The sequence below is a fragment of the Cupressus sempervirens genome, chromosome 3 (assembly GCF_028749045.1).
Source record: "Cupressus sempervirens isolate cs-2001-9-10 chromosome 3, ASM2874904v1, whole genome shotgun sequence".
Lineage (NCBI taxonomy): Eukaryota > Viridiplantae > Streptophyta > Pinopsida > Cupressales > Cupressaceae > Cupressus > Cupressus sempervirens.
The window spans coordinates 167,081,302-167,101,233 of NC_143120.1; the positions used below are offsets into that span (position 1 = coordinate 167,081,302).

Sequence of the window (19,932 nt, forward strand, 5' to 3'; positions counted from 1 at the left end):
TAAGGAAGATAAGGCTCAAGAGATCAAACAAATCTAATATGAGCCAAAAGTTGTGACATGCTTGTAAGATCAGCCAGAGCGTAGACATTAGTGAAAAGATAAGTTTCACTTGAGTCCAAATTAGAAGCACCCATAGAAATGGAAGAATGATTTCATAGCCACCACATGGTAATAACTTCCTTTAGATCCCAAAAATAAGACACACAACCAAAGTTACCATGAGCACCAACACCCTAACTTAGTCAAGAGGCTGGATCTAAGGACTGTTTAACATACCATACATTATCAATTTGGATTCTTTAATAAAGATAATATCAGGAGAATGAGACTTTGTAAACTCCCAAACCTTTTGTCTAGGGGTTTTATTCATACTCCTTACATTCCATGGTAGGACAGTCATTTGTGAGATTGGAAGAAACCGTAATCAATGGTCTATGTTGACCCAAATTCTACCAATGTTCATCCGTTTAGCTTTACCTTCTCCTGATCTTTCTTACTCCTCCCTCTCCACCCACACTCATAGAGACATGACTTTATCCAAAGGATTCTTTTCAAGGGGTCTTTGTTACAAGCCCAACACCTAAGAAGCACCTCTTATTATTCCCCTAGGGTCCAAACTTCCTTAACTAGCATCCTTCAAAGTTGTGGTCTCACTTGGTTTTGAAGCAACCTGCTTTTGAGAAGGTTAGTCAATATCCATTTGCCCAATTTGCAAGCTATTGATGTTCAGTTATTTTTCTCTCCATCATTAGCCATAATTGCTTCCAAGAAGCTAACATCTAGAGGTAGCTCATTTGGAAGTCCCTCTTGTTGGACCAAGTTATAAGAGCCTCAAATCACCAATTGAAAATATCATCATTTCCTGTCCTTTAGTTCTCTTCTGCCCCCTCTCCTTTTGTAAGTCTTAGTAGGAATGAAACCCTCTTTGTCTGCACCACCATCTATCGTGGGATCTTTCCCTTTATCAATCTTAGGTGCAAAGGAGGAGGGATCATAAATTGCAGCAGCTATCTGATTAGATCTATGTTACTAATTTCATTAATGCCCATCCACATGAAAGACATGACATGTGTTTAAAAGCATCTTATAGTCGAGTTGTTGAATCTGAGAAGAGGATCCAAGGTAAATTTTCATATAATTCAAAAAGAGGTTATTTAAATCAATTTCAACACAAATGCAGGCATAAGTAATGAGTTTGAAACATAGAGACAATAGGTTCTCCAAGCAGTAGAGCAATCGAGTGAAGAATGTCACTCTGCTAGAACTCTAGTGAAGGCACAGGAAGACAAACTCAAATAGGAACCTCACATGCTGGGATTTATGTAATGTTATGTTTGACAATGCCTTGGTTTTTTGCCTTGAAGTTACAAATTTGAATATAATCAATATAAAATATCTTTCATACTAGGGTTAGAAGCATTAACTCAATCATATGATATAACTAATATCATTATAGAGTTCCTTTGTAATGTCCTCAAATTGGTAGGGTGTGTGGGGTACCATCTCTGAACAAATCATAAAATTACAGCCTTTTGCTTTACATCCCACAAAGGCAGGGATGTCTAAATTGGACCAGAACCATCCTTTGCTGTAATCAATTCATTTCTTAGCACAATAACTTCCAACCAGGAATGTATCGATCTCTTGAATAATCAATTCATCACTTAGCCCACGAGAAGTAGAAATTTCCAACTTGGTCTGGATCCATTTCTTAGGGAAATCAATTCATCACTTAGCCCACAAGAGGTCGGAACGCCAACCTAGGAGAAGATCCATCTCTTGTGGTAATCAATTCATTACTTAGCCCACAAGATTTAAGAACACCCAACCAGATCCAGATCCATATCTTAGGGTAATCAATTCATTATTTAGCCCACAAGCTAGAAACATCTAACAAGGACCAAATCCATCTCTTGAGGAAATCAATCCATAACTTAACACACAAGAGGCGACAATGTCCAACCAAAACCAAATGCATCTCTTGGGATAATAAACTCATCACTTAGCCCACAAACAGTAGGAATTTCCAACTAGGATTAGAACTTTCTCTTTAGGCAATAAATTAATCACTTACCAACAAGAGGTAGGAATGCCCGATTGTAACCAAATCCATCTCTTGGGGCAATCAATGAATCACTTGGCACACAAGAGGTAGGAATGTCTAACTATGACCAAATCCATCTCTTAGGGTGATTAATTTATCATTTAGCCCACAAGAGGTGCGAATGTCAAGTCAAGACCGGATCCATCTCTTGGGTAATCAATTCATCACTTAGCCCACAAGAGGTAGGAATGTTTAACGAGGATTAGATCCATCTCTTAGGGTAAACAATTCATCACTTAGCTCACAAGAGGTGGAAATGTCCTATTAGAACTCGATCGATCTCTTGGGGTAATCAATTCATCACTTAGCCCACATGAGGCAAGAACGTTAAACTGGGACCAGAACCATCTCTTAGGGTACTCAATTTATCATGGAGTTTTGTGTTACATCTAACAAGAGGTAGGAACGCCCAACCATGACCAGATCCATCTCTTGGGGTAATCAATCCATAGGTTTGATTGTCTCTGTTGTATTAATTGTCTCTATTGTATATGCATTTCTCTTTGCTAGTGTTCAATGGTCTTCTTCAAATAAGTCCCTCTAGACATTGCCTTAAGTCTTCCTTTAGTCTACTATAAATCTGACCTTTTAGATTGCTCTCAATTTAGGTTGTAGGTCTGTAACAATTCACTCTTTAGGTCTGCTCATACCCTTCATATTTGCTCATAGGCCTTCTCATTCCCACAAAGTTCAATTTTTTATGACCTCATATCTTCTTTATAAGTCTATTCCTAAATAGAAGGATATTGCGTTGACTGGATACCCAAATGATTCTCAACATACCTCTATACCTTCCAAAAGCCACCTTTTCACCAAACAATATGACTTATCAAATCAAGTTGGTTAGCATATATAATATTTAATTTGCATTAAATATGTTACCACCTTCATTGTTTGTTTTTGAGAATAATATATTATTCCCAAATTGCTCTTCAAATGGAATGTTCTCCTGTTTATATCCTACAATGTGAGGGAGAGTCACAACTCTTCATCATGGCTACCCTTTGTAGAGGTCACAAACTTCCACAATTACCACTCTTTTGAATATTCACAACCTCCACGAAACAATACGACTTATTAAACGAGATCAGCTAGAACATGTGATATTTAATATGCATTTAAATATGATACCACTTCCATTGTTTGTTTTAGAGAATAATATATTATTCCCCAAATTACTCTCCCTTGGATGTCCTCTTAAAATGAAGCATTGTCCACTTTATATCTTCCAATGTGCGATCACAATTCTTCATCATGGCTGCCCTTTTCAAAGGTCACGACCTTCCATAATTACTACCGGTAGATGTGAGTTTTATCACCACCTTAGAGTGCAGGATGAAACACTTAGTATTTCAAGATGAATTACCAAATCTCTAATTCGATCTTGAACAAGGAAGCTCTAAATGCCTAACAATGTGTTATTCCTTGTATATTGAGTCACCCTATTCCTATTTTGAAGTCTGGATGGTCCATGAAAATTATGTTCATTAGTCGTGAAGGTCCTATCTCATATGAGTTCGTCTAGTCGGTTCATGTCTTGTGCCTTTGTAACTTGTTCTATTATGTACTTAAGTATCTCAACACTCAAAATAGGTAAATTACCTTATACCTGTGAACCATGACGAACCACATTGAACCACATTGAACCGAGTTCATGTGGGTTCAACAAGATTATAGGAAGTTCAAAGACCAATAAAGGCTGACCTACCAATCAAGTTTTATTTCTCACATACAAACATGGGGGGCTCATAGTTCTAAACAAACAAAGACAAATGTGAAATATCTTGCACCTTTGTGAACCACTTCAAACCAAGTTCAGTGAGGTTCAAGTAGGTTTGACAAGATTCATCCCAGTTCAAGAGTTTGGTAAGATGGGCCCACTAAGCGGTTCCATCCCTGATGTGCAGACACACAAGTCTTTGACTTCGGACACAGGTAAAGGCATGAACCATTACGAACCATTGTGAACCATTTCAAACCGAGGTTGATACAGGTTCAAGGTGGTTCAGGATGGTTACCTGAGGCATTATGGAAAGGTTAAAAAAATAACATTTAATGTTGAGCACTCCGAAAAGGTTCTGTACTCCCCAGAATGACGTAAGAAAGGTGAGTTGACAATGCTACGACAATCATGACTTGATGAGGTGGTGGGAGTGATTACAAATAATTAATGAAATACACCATGAAAACATCAACCAAATCTTTTTGCCACAAACAGGGAGATACAATAATTAAGATATAATATTTGCTTTGTTTTGTTTGGAAGGTAAAAACAATTGGGTGCAAGGGATTGTTCAGAGTGTCTTCATTGTCAAGGTGAGTACTGATAGCCCTCTCTTTGTCTGTGCTTATGATGAAGTATAGAAAGGATTCAGACTAGTTAGAATAGTGTCTGAAATAAAATATGAAGTCTGCATTTCACCTCTTTGGGAATGCTACTAGTTTGGCCTGTGAGGGACTAACTATCAGTGATACAAACATCATGGGGTTCAGCTTGGAAGAATTTAAGGAACAGTTGGAAAATCAGACAGATGAACCTTTCATGATACAGATTGTGCAAAGTGGTTTAATGGGGGTTGTCGCTTTTCCACCAGCTGATCTATGTCCAAAATCGGTGGAGTGTATAAATCAATATGATGTTTGAACCTAGCTTATTGGAAAGAATGATGGTGGGATTTTGTTACTAGTTGATAGAGAGACTATCAACAGTGTGTTTAAAATACCTGAAAAGGTGTGTTCTGAGTTTCCTCCCACCCAATCCGTTGTTAAGTTTAATGAATGTGCTGATAAACATTGGAGTGTTATCGCAAGAAATTGGTTGTTGAAATTTCAGAAAGGAGGTTCTCAGCCGCCGAAATCCTCACCAAAGACGAGATAAAGCCCTATGTCCAAGATTTAATGGTGTTGCTACACAAAGTAAAGGGTTCTTCACAAGCCCATCTATTTGCCAAATGGATGTACTTTATCCAACTCATTTTAGAAGGCAAACAACATTTAGATTGGGGTGAAGTGATAGCAGATTCAATGAGAGAACAACTCAAAATGGCTCACTTGAATGGAAAGGATTTCTTTATGACTTCATATGTCATATATTGCTTAGCTTGCACTGAGGAATTGATAGGGATCCCCCATGAACCTTGGACTGAAAATATCACCATTTATGAGTACTATTCCATGATACAAGGGCGTAGGGTGTTGGAAGTCTGCAAGCGGGTACATGATGTGTTTATAGGTAGTTTACATTCGAGTTAGCAAGACTCCTGAATAAAAGGATGACAGAAGAAGCCCGAAAATTGGTGAAAGCATACAGAAGATTCTACATATAGTACTCCCATTTCATTTGTATTTGGGTAGGATGATTCGAAGATGTAAAATTAGCCAGGTACTCTCTTGTCTGCTTTGTGTTAGCTGAATTATGTAGACCACTATCTCAGATAGTGAAAAGGTTCCTCCCTGAAGAAGAATGGGATACTGTATTCCTTATCAAACTGGGTCGACTTTCTTGCAAATCCCTAGTTGATGCCATCAGCATAGGGTATGATCTACGTAGCTTCAGATTTAAATAATGTCATGACAGAGAAGGATTTGACGATAAAGGCTTTGCCAAATGGACCCTCCAGTTGACTATTCAATTTCTGCCTATCCCTCACCTTGAAGACTCCTGGGAAGATTGCCCAGATGAAGCAGAGTTAGAAGAATAGATTATTGCAGAATTCAACTGTCACAGATTGTTACTTTTCAACTGAAAATGCCTTTAGTGCACGACGATTCAAATATCACTGACCCGAGATATGACAAAATGCATGAACAAGCATTACCTACAGTCGACTATACCAAGGAAGAGGATGATGACATACAATAGAGAGCCCATGGAGTGATTCAACGGACTGGATTGGACATGTGCGTCGCATACTGTTGATTGTTACTGTTATTTTAGCCTCAATTCCAAATAAAAGAACAAAAAAGTCCTTAAATTTGCTGCTTGTTCAGAATCCCCAAAAATAATTTCTGTAAAACACTAAAAATCAGAAATAAAATTGAAGAAAAAAAGGAGAAAGATTGATAGACAAATAGCATTGCTTATACAAACAATAAATCACAGTTTTATGCAAAGTGGGATTTATCGGGCAACAAACTGGAAGATAGCATTTATTATTCTGGCAAAACTTTGTTGGCCAAGAACTTCAAAATATTGTACTTATTTCAAGGATTTCTTGTTGAACAGGGTGAGAAACAAGAGCTTGACAAATATCTCAATAAATTTCCAAGATCTTCTATGAAATATTTGAGAGTTATTCTTGAAGGGTTTGTGAGGACCAAATTCCTCACGATTGACATTCTTTTCACTGTTAGAGGACACACTTAGGAGGATCTTTGAGTATTCATTTCGAGTTACACTCGTTCATGGAATTTCTTCTACTGCAGTAGGCTTGCAAGGCTTACTGCACCTGTGGGGCTACAAATGTCGAGTTGAAGTAATATTTCTTATCGTATCTAAATTGTGGGTGTGGATAGATCATCATCAAACTACTACTGCTGTTGCGAATTTGCGCTTTTCCGATTGTTGATACTTATATTTCGTGACTTGGTTTGTGTGTTGCTGGGTCTCTCTCTTTTGCAGGCTTGCTTGAGCTTGTTTGAGCATTTTCAGGGTTTGGTTCAATGAGTGTTTCTGGAGTGGTTACTGCCACTCGTTCTTCTGCTGTAGATGCGCATAATCCTGATCCTGTTATTTGTTGTTGTTTCTTGTGAGGTTTCTGTCACTCATGTATCTGCTGTTGATGCGTGTGATCCTAATCTTATTTAATCTAGTTGTTTCTTCATCCTGAACTTGGATGCTACCTTTGGCGATTTTGCTGTAGTCCAGCTTTCCAACATTTACTGCTGCTTCCTTACAACCTCTACTCATGCTATCCATGGTCCTTCTATCGTGTTTTGCTAGCCTCCCCATGGAGACCTCTGAGTCTCCTATCATGCCTGGATCTTTATCTGTTCTTACTTCCGTGCTATCCCTGCATTTTCTCTAACATACCAGAGGCTGTATGGTAGACTGATCAAAATGGAGCTAGAGAACCAATGTTTGAGAGATACAGTCCAAGCAGTTTCAGAAACCATCATGGCTATTAAAGTACATGTAGATTCCAACTCATTAACGTAATTTCTTTGCCACCCTTATTGTCTGAAACAAAAGACATCAAAACCCACTTTGACATGGTCATAGAGCAGCAGGGAGATCTTGATGCTTCTAGAGAATGGAATGAACTTGTGGTAAAACACACTTCTCTTCTATCTGAGACTGAGAAGAAGGCCAAATCATAGGCATTGTTTGCACCAATCCCGATTCTGCTCCTTTTGTGGGTGTGAAAAGATTGTCGAGAGGCAGATTACAGAGGAGTGTTGGAGACGTGCCTGTGAACTTAACCTTAGTGTCCAGGGCCTCCCTAGTTCCACTACTGATCCTATGACAGCTGGGCTGTCCTTTCTCCTAAATTAGATAGGCATCTTAGATATCACTATAGACAAGTGTTGGGTGGGACTAGATGGTACCCTTTTTTTGCGGTTCCTCTCACTTTTCGATAGGTTACGGGCTCATAGATCAAAGAGGAAGCTATTCCTTCTTCCCTCAAAGATCTTTTGGATGAAGACCTTACTAGAGCACAGGTTGTTGAGCTAAGACATTATAGGGATTGGTTAGTAACGTGAGACAAGCCGAGAAATGGGTGGTGATCCGAAACCTCAAAGTTGTTATTCGGGATATCGGCTCCTCTAGCCAAATAACGGTCTTGCCAGCAGTTGCATGGAAAAGATTCTAGTTGTCTTCATGTTAGTTGTTGGAATGGTAATGGCAATCTTTGGTCATTACCTGGTCTATTTTCGGATGTGGTTGATTATGTGGACATTTTGGTTGTCACAGAGACTCATGAGTCAGGTTCACCCTCTCCCAAGATTTTTCGGTTATTAGTGGCTAGTTGTTTGCAAAGAGGAGGTTTCGGCAACGGGTGGTGTTTGTGGCTTTGGTGGTGTAGCTTGTTTGATCAGAGACGACCTCATCAATGCTATGTTTGTGGTTCACTTTGACACCTTGGCTTGACTTATGTGGATTCAGATCTGCCACACTCATCACTGTCTTAGGGACATCTTTATAGCTGTTTGTTATTTTCCGCTGGCCACTTCTCCTTATGCCATTCATAGTCTGATGGATGGTGACCCCTTCTCTGATTTGTATGAGTGCATCTCCAAGTTTTCAAGCTTCGGTAACATCATCATTTTGGGTGACTTCATTGCACGGACTAGAGATCTTTAAACCCCTCTCTATGACTGCACTTTGAACTTGACTTGTACTTGGGAGACCGATCTTCCCAATATGGCTTTTCAACGCCACTCTCAGGACAACCTTGGGCATCATTAATGCTATGGTCATCATCTCATCTAGCTTTGTGAGGCTTCTGATTTGTAGATCCTGAATGACCTCCCCTTCTTCTTGGGTTCCGAACTCTTCACTTGCTGGCCCTATTGTGGTGGTGCAAGTAATGTCGACTATGCTCTAATGCTAGCCTCCTTTATCCCCTCGGTTAGGCACTTCTCCATCATTTGCCCCACTTTGGCTGACCATTCCATCCTCAGCCTTATTAGCCACTTCGTTCCCCAACCCTCACCCTTCCCACTCCATCCCTCGCCTATACTTTTAGGGCCCATACCACTTTTTGCTTCTCAGAGTGTGACTGCTTCATCTTCACCCTCCACCTTAGACGACTTCTCCCCCTGACCGCTTTTCGGATTTCTCCCAGGCTTTGTCCTTGTTTGACCTTCTAGCTACTGGTATTTGGGAGTTTGCCCTCCTCTCCATCCCCCATCACACTTCTCCCTCCCCCCTCAGTCCTGCTAGTCGAAAATCCTACCCCATGAACCAATGGTATGACGACAACTGTTAATCTTTCCACTGCTCCCTACGTGTGTCCTTCTCTATTCACTCCCCCTCCTATAACTAGTTGCATTCCTCATATGACCGTCTTCTTGGTTACAAGAAATGATTTTTTGTGGGTTTGCAATGTAAATCCCATTCTTGCTCATCGCTTGAAAACATTTTGGCGTACCTTGTTCCCTTGCCACCCTCCCCCACCCTCCACCCTTGATTGGCGCTCTTTGGTGTCCAATGTCTTTGCTCTCTACGATATCGCTAACCAACTACCTATCCACCCTACTCCCCTCACCCACTGCCATCTTTTCATTCCTATGGTTTGTGAGACTGTGAGATTCATGAGATGCAAAAGAGCTGTCGATGAAGAGGGGGATTTCAAGCAAAGATTTTTAAACTCAGTATCCTGATCTTGAGCTACTTTCTTCCGATGCTCTTCAACAGTGTGGTTTGTACTGAGCTCCTAGATTAATGGTCGAGACATTTGATTTATGTAATCTATAAGTCTGGGTTGGTTTCGGACCCCGACAACTACATGACCATTATGATTGAGCATACCTTTGCCAAGCTTTATGCCATAGTCCTGACTACTCTTGAATACCATTCTTTCTGGACAACTTAACAGTAGAGGGTGTTGTGCTAGCGGACAGGATGGGTTCCGTACTAACTTCCAGACTATGGATCACATTTTGATATTGCGGACTATCATCGAGTAAGCTCGACATCACACTAGGAAAGTCTACTGTTATTTTGTCGACTTTCGTAAGGCCTTTGACTTAGCTCCTCGGGGCCCCCTTTTCCAAAGGCTCAGAAACATTAGCATTTTTGATATTCTTTTGACAATGATTATGAGACTTTATGAGACTGTAGTCGGTAGATTTAGAGCTCCAAAGGGCTTTTTCGATCGGATTCAGAGCACCATTGGGGTGAAGCAAGGCTGCCCTCTCTCCCCAGTGTGGCTTTGCTCCTTGGTGATGGTTGCCACTTACACTAGGTTCTAATCTCCATTCTTCTCTTTGCCGATGATGCGGTCCTTTTAGCCTCCTCTCCTGAGGGGCTCCACAAGCTCATTGATGGGTTGGCCTCCTTCTATGACCAACGGCTTCTATGACCAGAGGTAGGTCATTGTGAACCTGAACAAGAATTGGGTTATGGTCTTCAATTGTCTAAATACCTCACATCTTCACTTTAGCTTCCTGGGTTAGGCAATTGAGTTTGTCTCTTTGTACACTTATCTTGTGGTAAAGTTCTCTGGTCCTTGCTTTAGCTTGAGACCCACCCACTTGCCCAAGGTTGCCAAGGGGATGAGTTCCTCACCCTTCTAGAGAGATAGTGCATCCGACATCACTTTCAGGACAATGAGTCCGAGTATCTCTCATGGACTCATTAGTTAGACCAATAGTTTTATATATCTCTGTGGTTTGGGGGCCTTCTCTTCTTGATTTGGATTGGGCTTCAGTTGAGTGGATCAAGATTTTTCTCCTCCGTCGAGTTATCAGATGTCACTAGTACACCCTGTATAGTATCATTTTGGCTTGAGTTCGACGCTTACCTTTTCAGACTTAGTGCCATCTTCGATTTGATCCAGTTCCTTTACCATCTCAGGGGCTTTGCGGACTCTACGGATGGTCACCATAGATACTCCTACCTTGCATACTGCTCCTCCATTGATATTGCCAAATTTGATTTGTCGACCAAGGCTTGTTGCTGGTATACACATGCCACTACATTTTTGGGTGCGATCGGGATTGATATTGATCATCTCCTGCCTTACCAGTTCGCACTAGATGCTCCCACCCATCTCCCCTCATAGCAGGAGTTGAATGGGCATGTTAGACTCCACATATGTAGACAGTACATCACCACAACCTGGATTACCCCTTCTGGGTGTTTGCGAACGTGGATGGCCTTCTATTTTGAGCACTTTCTTGAGATCTGTGACGAGATTATTGTACTTTCTGACTACTTGAGAAGGCGCTTGAGTCACACCCTTTGCATCTCTTTGGGGTCTTTTAGAGTCATCTCTCATTGGTTTCGGTGTGAGACAAATTATCATTTGAGCGGAGATGGCCAGATTTTCCGCCTTTGTAGCTTGTCAAGGACTGAGACTGAGATCCACTTCATCTTCCGGTGCCCTATATACTATGAAGTCAAAGGCAGATTCCATTGTTGATTCAGAGAGTGTAGATCCCTTTCGACATTTTCGATTACTCCAACTAGCTATGTTTAGCGTTTTACCTTCGAGAGACTTCGCATCTCTGCGACCACACTCTATAACTCATATTTCCTTAGAGCCAGGCCTCAAATCTGCTCATCACCACATTTTTCCCATCGATGTTCCCCTCCAAGGGCATGAAGCGGCCGCTAGCTACACCAATCTCCGGCCACACCACATCTGTTAGGCCTTGTCGTGGTTTCACTAGACAGCAGCATCCTATATCTAGCGGTACCCAGAGATGAGCTTGTTCCCTTGGTCGCCCTAGGCCTTATCCTTCGGTGTTGGACGACTTCTCACCGAGAAAGGATATTTAATCCTCTCGTCTTCTGTTGTTCACTTTCTTTGCTAGTTCTTTTGTAATACTATTGTATCTTCTAGTCCCTTGGACCCTTTCTTGGTCTCTTGTTGGACATTAATATCATTATCTTATCTTATCTTGTCTATGGTTTCATCTAGTGGTATGACACCATATGCATCAACTTGTCAATGCACATTTTGTGACTTCTTGGGTTCAGTCTTCTATACAAACATTATACGGAGCTGTTAAGGAAGATATGCATTAATAACTGTTTTTTTTTAAACTAAAAAATGAGATTTTTTAACTTGTAAGCAAATGCTTTTAAACAACAACTATTTGAAAGTAAATGTTCATTACAAATGAGAAAATCAAATTTTTGTTTGCACTGTTCTTTTAGAGATATGAAATTCTGAGCAACTATTGCATATCAAAACTGAACATTGTTTTACTTAATGTGTAATGGAAAGGAAGGAAAGCAATCTGATTTTGTTTTATTATGTTACTGAGATATTTTATTTTATTTATACACTTTATGCTTGGTCTGCAATCTTGTTAAATAAGATGTAAAATATTCCAATTTTCTATTTTGTAACATAGGCTGTTAGAGGGGTTGCAGAATTATGATGTAACGCTTGTTTATGAAAGAGGGATAATTTATGTATGGTTAAATTTGCTGCAGAACGGGATTACCATTCTTTCTATAATAGAAGCAGCACTAGTTAAAGAAAAAGAATCTAGAGAAGCAATTGAGTGGGTGGCAAATGAGTATTCCTTTTTAACACTTAAAGATATCCTAAATCACGTAGATGCAGGGAAGGATGGTAACATTCTGCTACCTGCTATGAACAATGTATGGCCATTGTTGGTTGCTTGCCTTAAACACACACAGCCTCAGGTAACATATTTTTTTGTGTGTCATAATGACTTTATGCATTGTATCTCTATTACTTGATGATTTCATTTTGTGTTATCATATTAGTATTGCTTTACAATCAACACAATTATGTATCTAAGAGACAAATGTACAAAATTTTAAAACTATTTGTTCTAAAATTTTCGTATGTGGTCGAGTGAGATCTGATGTTTTGAAATGCCTAGTTATATTTCTCTTATCTTGGTTGAAGACTTATGCTCATCATATGAGTCTTTGTCAGAAATTTTCCAAGTTCAAATTTTCAAGTATGGGGGGATTTGTGGATGGGAGAGCAGGTTTTGTAATTGCAGTCCAGATTTTTGGGTTAGTGGGTAATATTTCTAGTCAATTAATATATCAAAATCACTAATTGAAAGTATACAATTCAAATAAATTAAATATGCCAAAGGAACATAGGTAAGTGGAAATAAAATAATTTTTATAAAAATGGGAACATTAAATGCATCTAGTTAAAAGTATAAGCATGAATCCATATAATGTCCGTTTGAATTGGATTCAATTAAGACAATGGTGAATTTAGCCTTATTTTGTAAGCTTTTTTAGTACCATAGACACATTGAAAACATTGTTTAAAAAAGAAGAAGTTTGAATGGTTCAAAGCCATAGTTATACTGCCTTGAAGAGACGGGGGGACGGGGGAACAAGTTTTCGAGACGGGGGGACAGAGGGGCCTTGATTTGGGGATGGGGGGTGGGCAGGGGTGAATATACTTTACATATGGTACTTAAAATGCTAGTTATGAAAATATATACTACGATTATACAACATAACTTGATATAATCATATAAAGATGTAAAAAACAGTAAACTTAAACAATAGAAAATTAAAATTGAACATTGCATTGAAGTTTTGAACTGGAACATCATGATTCATGATCAAATGACAAGCAAACAATGAACATCAACAAATATTAGTCTACGTATCAGTCTTCAGATCAATAGTATGAGTATCTAGATTCTACTATCTAAAAGTAATCAATGATCATGTGAGTCATGACGTAAAGATGATTACAATAAGTATCATGAGCCATGAATCATGATATCAAAATAAGTATATAATATTATAACGCAAACAAAAGCTACAAGTCCCCTATGCCCACAATAAAGGAGACTCCATCGCGTCCCCCTGCAATAAAGGAGACTTCGTCGCATCCCACCACAATAAAGGAGACTTCATAGCGTCCTTCCACACGCACACACAGGAGACGTCTTGCCATTTCAGAGACTTCTTGCCATCTCAGAGATGTCTCGTCATCTCTAGCAGAGGTGGCGCTCTAAGTGGTGCTGCCCGAAATGCCGAGAGCTGTCCCTCTATCTCGGGGACATCCCCGTCTTTGAGATGGCCTAGTTTTTTGTGTGTGTGGGGGGGGGGGGACGCGTCCCCATTTTATACTATTCAGAACTTCAATATGTTTTCTTTGAAACAAATGGGATAAAGAAATCTGCTTCACACTTTTGGACAGTCTCTCATGCATTGGTAGCCTCTCATGCATTGGTCGTTTAACATTGACTCAAAGTCCATCTAGAATAAAGCACTTATTAATAAGGTGAGATAACAAGTGTCTTTGCTATCATTGACTAGGACCAAACCTTTAGTTAATTGTTGTTTTCTTTATGATTTTCTGTTTATTTTAACCAATGACACCCTTTTATTTATGTTTTGATATTATATATAAAAATGGATGCCAAAGAGTTAATGTTTGAATGTTCTCATTTCTTTCTTAGTGGGACACTTAAGGAGTTGATATGCTCCTCTTTAGCTATGAGAGACAAGTGGACTCCATCTTTGGACACTCCAACAAGTGCTCTTTCATTGTCTATCCACTAGAGAGTAGTAATTTGTGATGTTTAAATACCCATATCATAGATCAAAATATAGCAAATATCTCTTTGATGAGTGAACATTTTATATTCCATGACTTTCGTACATAAACTTATCACAGAGAAATCAAAACAATATTGTAGACATTTTGTCAAAATATCCGGGATAAGTTGCAAACTTATCGCAATATTGCAAAAACTTATCGGCCGCAAGTGGACATAGATCGTAACGGTCCAAAAAAGGGTCAAAACATAATTTTTGGATTGCAATTCAATATATTGCTCATTGAGGTGAGGCATCATCCATTGTTACTACCTAGTGCATTAGTCAAACAAAGAACATTCTTCTTTATGAGATACAAATCTCAGAGAAATTTTGGTATTGGAAGTCCCTCTATTGTTGCCACTCATCGCAGCTTGGTTCGCATGTCTTTCTTTTTGGTAGTTCCTCTATGGTTCTCACCGTAAATGGATGTCTACACCACTTGTGTGTACTTATTTATTGGCTGGCTTTGTGTTGACATCTTCCGCTTATTGTGTGTACTAATTATGTTCGTTGGAGCTGTGTCAACAAAAGGAACAAAATTATGGTTGAAGCAAAGAATCGATAATGTTTAGTGAGATTGAACTTTTCCTTAGCACCTTGTATGTTTCCTTTTGCCTTACTTTCAATTGATGCATATGTTCTTTATTAAATATTTGTTTCATTCTTCGACATCACTTTTTAATTGTTAAATAGATTGGTGCATCTCTAATATACTTGGTTTGTTCTTTAAGTTTAACCATTTGTAACCTATTTGCATTTGTATATATCTAGATCATCTTGTTTGGTTTCTGTACTTATTTAGTGAATCATTATATGCATCTCCTTATTATATTTTGCAAACAAATGCATTTATAATTAATTTTAAGCAAGTTTTTATTTTATGGATAAGTTTTTGACTTATCTCTGATATTTCTGATATCTTTGTTTACCCTTAGTAATATGTTACTGATAATGATATTTTGAACTATGGTGAGGCTAAAAGGGTGACTACACCCATTTGATATAAAATTAGCATCGTAAATACCGAAATATCAACATTTTAACATCACACTTGTTCTTTGTGCTGCCTTTTTTAATTTAATGAGTTTTCTATTGTGCGCATGGAGATGCCATGATATCTGTTAGACAATCAATGGATGTTTGTGAATTCCCTTGGCCATCTTGAGGATAACATGTTCACAAACACTGCCCAAAAAGAGAGATTTTCTTGTTGGGGTTTGGGCATTAGGGATAATAAGAAGCATTTCTTTCCATTTGGAATAACAAGCATGGTGTTAGGGTTGTGCCCAAATCAATACTTGGTTATGGTTTATCACGTTAAATTGAGTTACATTGATTTGGATATACTGAGGATACCCCCCAATATAGAGATGTTCCTCTATTGGTGGCTTTGCAATATGGAAGAATGGAGGCATTTTGTTTCATAGGAACAAAAATCTTCTCATGGTCTATCCCTTTGGATGTGAATATCCCTTTGCAACAAGATGAGCCTTGTACTTGTTGACAGTGTTTTTTGTGTGGTATAGAAATGCATCCATGTTGGAAAAAAAACATTCATTTTTGAGATTGGGCATCATTGACATGCAAGGGCCAAAGTTGCATGGACATGGATATGAATATGATTTGCATACATGTAAAACTATTATTAAAAGCCCTTGATATGGACATAACTAAATACAACATTTATAGAAAACATATACACATGTTTAACAAAATATTTCACGTTATTGGAGGAGATTTTCATAACTTCAAAATTATAAGTTGGTATAACTAGTAATCTACAAAAAAACATATGAGCTATGACCTATAATTATATTTACAATATTGCCATTTAAATTTAAAAAATTAAATTTTAAATATAAATTAATTTAGAAAATATCTAAATATACTAAAAATAATTATTTTGAAATAATAAACTAAATAAACATAATAGTCTAATCTAATAAATAACAAGTTCACTTTTACCTTAATTTTTTGTCTTACTCAAAAGTTAAAGCTATGGTAGAATGATTATATATGAAGTAAAATAATATTAAATTTTAAATATTGCTATTTATCAAAATAAACACACACACACACACACACACACACACACACACACACACACACACACACACATATATATATATGTGTGTGTGTGTGTGTGTGTGTGTGCGTGTACATATATAAAGAAAAAGATTTAATTATTAAAAAATTGTAACATTTGACGAGCATATTATAAATATGTAAGTACAAACAATAACATTTTTTGGTCTTGAAAAATCAGAACACAAAAAAAAGGTTGCATCCAAAGAAGTCCCAAAAATTAGTTCATTGTTTTCCTCACACTTGTATGGGTCTCGACCCCTTTACGTTATCATGTCTCACGTATATTTTGTTTGACTGTCCTACACGATAGGCGGTCTTTGTTAATGGGGTTTGACCCCTTTCAACTAGCGTACTATGCGAGTGTTGTGGTGTTATGTGCCAATGGTATGTTTGCCACACACCACATATTTGATTGATGGGTTTGTCTTAGTTGCTTTCTACTGTTTGTTGAGGTTAGTGTATAATTGGACTTTCCACAGTTTCAAAAGTTTATAAATGTTGGGCAAGGAAAATGCGAGATAATTCCTTTGTTTTATTCGGTGATATCTGTAGATGGCCAATACACCGATCAAAACAACGATATTGCTAAGGTCTGCACATTGTGGCCGACCATGAATGATATCTCATGTGACCTTTGGTTCTCATCATTAAAGAAACCCTTGTCTATAAACTATATATTCAATGTCGGGTCCGTTGATTGTTTATGGACTCCTTGAGAATCCTTTTTTGGTGCACTGCTTTATTTTTAGTATCATTCGTTGCTTACGATATAACCTTATTTGCATCCATATCTTGCGATAATGAAAGAATAGATGTGATAGTATTATGTGCTAACCATTGAAAATGTTATAAATATTATAAACCTTATATTAGCAATAGTCTTAAGTGAAAAAGTAGGTTTAAATGTAATCTTCTTTAATAACCATTTTGTAGTGCTCTTTCTGACCTTAGTTACTTATTTATGATATTCGACTATATAAGAAAAGGTATCTCGATAGGCAAGTTTACGATCTCCATGTTTTAGGAACATTGATTTCTTTACTAGCGAAGAGTTAATAATAAGTCTCCTTGTATCTCTATCGTATTCATATGGTTATATTATTTCGATCTCTCCTCTATGACTGTGCTATCAACTCCTTCCGATTGTTCTTAATGGGTGTTGACTAAGATAGATGCACAATTATGTTGCCGAAAACTATTTGTGAGCATACATATGCACGTGTGTTGTGGTAAAATGTTATGCTTTCCCATTAATATTTGTAATGCTGCCTCACATAGGCCCACATGGGCTTCTGCTAAAATAGGACCTACTGCATGCTTCATTGCCTTCTTTCAATTTATATACTTACATTTGAACTAGAGATCGCTGCAAATGTAATAGTGCTGCCATTTAATTTTGGTATGTGTGTTCCAAAAGCAGAAAACTCTTTATTTATAATGAGTATAAGCCATGAAGAGACATGTCCCATGAAGGGACATGTCTATTTGTTAAATTGCTAATTAATATAATAGAAAATCATAGTTCTATGTGTGTGTGTGTATCATTATTATATTAATTTCTTTCATAATAATAAACTTATATCTCATATATAATGAAACACAATTATCTCATATATTATATGTATAGGTTTATTTGACTAAAGCTACCAAACATCAACAAGGGAAAACCTTGGTGGGGATCTAACACACAAGATGATGTACTCTGTTAAAAGTACTGTTCGGTTAGGAACATGAAAAATATAGAAAAGTTGCATGTACATGCAAAGGCTTACAATCAAATAAACAAGGCACACTGCCCAAAGTACATTGGTCACATTACAATCTCAAATCCGATGCTCAATTGATTTCACTGATCTCTTTACAATTATATCAAGATGGACAAGAAGTCCATTATAAAAGAACTGACAAATTGCATTGTCAATGCTGACAAAGTTCAAATTAAGTACAATCTCTCTCTGCTCATATCATCCTCGCATACTTTCACATTACATATCTCACACACATTCACAATTATAAAATGATATCTCATCACAATTACACAGAGTAAACATCTAAAAGGTGTAATAGTCGAGTTAGCATAATAAAAGATATAAAAGATATGCTCAATCACCAATGTGATCCAAAACAAGTCGTTTAGAACTTGGATAATCTTCAACCCACAAATGTGCTATACAAACACAATTGTAATACAAAGAATTGCAACACATTACTTCATCAAATTGATTAGGACCTAAATGAAAAAAACATTGACACGCTACCAAAATATTAATTCTGATCTCCTCAATCAATGTGGATCACCAATGCAATCATCACATGATCCTAGAACACAAATAAGCAACATGAATGCCATCCAAAACCTTCACAACATCTCTAGCATGAAATCCAAACTCATTTCTTGCATAGAACATCAAGAACACTAAATTGCCGAACTCAGTCAAATCAAAAGATAGCTTCTTGTACTTAGTGACAAGGCATAGTTCCGAGAATCACCCTAAAATTGCTAGAATTGCCGGTTTGGTGATTCGACTCATGCTTGGTGATTTTTTGGAGCTGGTGAATCGAATCGCCGATTTTTTGTCACAAATCACATGAATCGCCAATTCATGCGATTCATGCAAAAAAAACAAGAATCGACCTGATGAATTGGCACAGACAACCAAAAGTGAAGACATTCTTTTAATAAAACCACATGTTTTTAAAATATTTTTTTTACCATTCCTCTTTGTTTTAACCCTAAAGGGCCTTTTAATTGTTTAGCATGAGTAGAAGAGAGGATCTTCATCTTAGATTCTTATATACATTTATGATTTGATGTCTTATGGATCTTCATCGTACATACATTCTATGATTTGAATCATTATGATCCTATGATTTCTACTTACTTCAACTACAACCTACAATTTACATTTTAGGTGTAACATAGTTACGTATGTGATGGATTTATCATTTATGTTCCATGTTTATGTATTTTAACTTCTATTTGATGGTGTTATAGTGTGTTTAAGTTATATTCAATAAAGGGTGTATGAAATAAGTTTTGAAGTGTTAAAATCTCTAAATTTTCAAGGGTTTTTAAATTTTCTGATTCGTGGCCGATTCGATTCTGATTCATGGCCAATTCACGATTTGATTTGACCTTGCCGATTCTGATCCAATTCCGATTCTCGTTACTTTGATGGTAAACCATAGTGGCTACTACAGAAAGGACTATTGGGGAATGCTCTCTAATATTTTCCAACTGTCACTTTTTAGAGCCATCTTCAAATTTCCCCATAGTTTAGGCTATCATGTCTCTTCAATGTGCACAATATGCCTTGGCATCTTCCATATCACTTAGCTCAAAAGGTGCATTTTCTTTCAAAATAATAGATTTTCAATGTCTGCACTAGTATCACTAATGTTAATGTTTTGTGGTCATGAGACACCTAAGTAGTTAAGAATGCAGCAGTGAGGCTGAGAACATTTGCCAATTTTGATTGGTTCACTACAAGCAAGAGCAAGAGGGAAA

The 19,932-nt window shown here is 37.6% G+C and overlaps 1 pseudogene across 1 annotated transcript in view; it reads left to right on the top strand.

The window, feature by feature from the left end:
- The window catches only part of LOC149565292 (uncharacterized), a 186,181-nt pseudogene that overhangs the window by 140,268 nt on the left and 25,981 nt on the right, over nucleotides 1-19,932 (top strand). The window contains exon 15 of the transcript XR_016362030.1: nucleotides 12,216-12,431. The product of XR_016362030.1 is annotated as an uncharacterized LOC149565292 (transcript). The remainder of the gene's footprint in view (nucleotides 1-12,215; nucleotides 12,432-19,932) is intronic.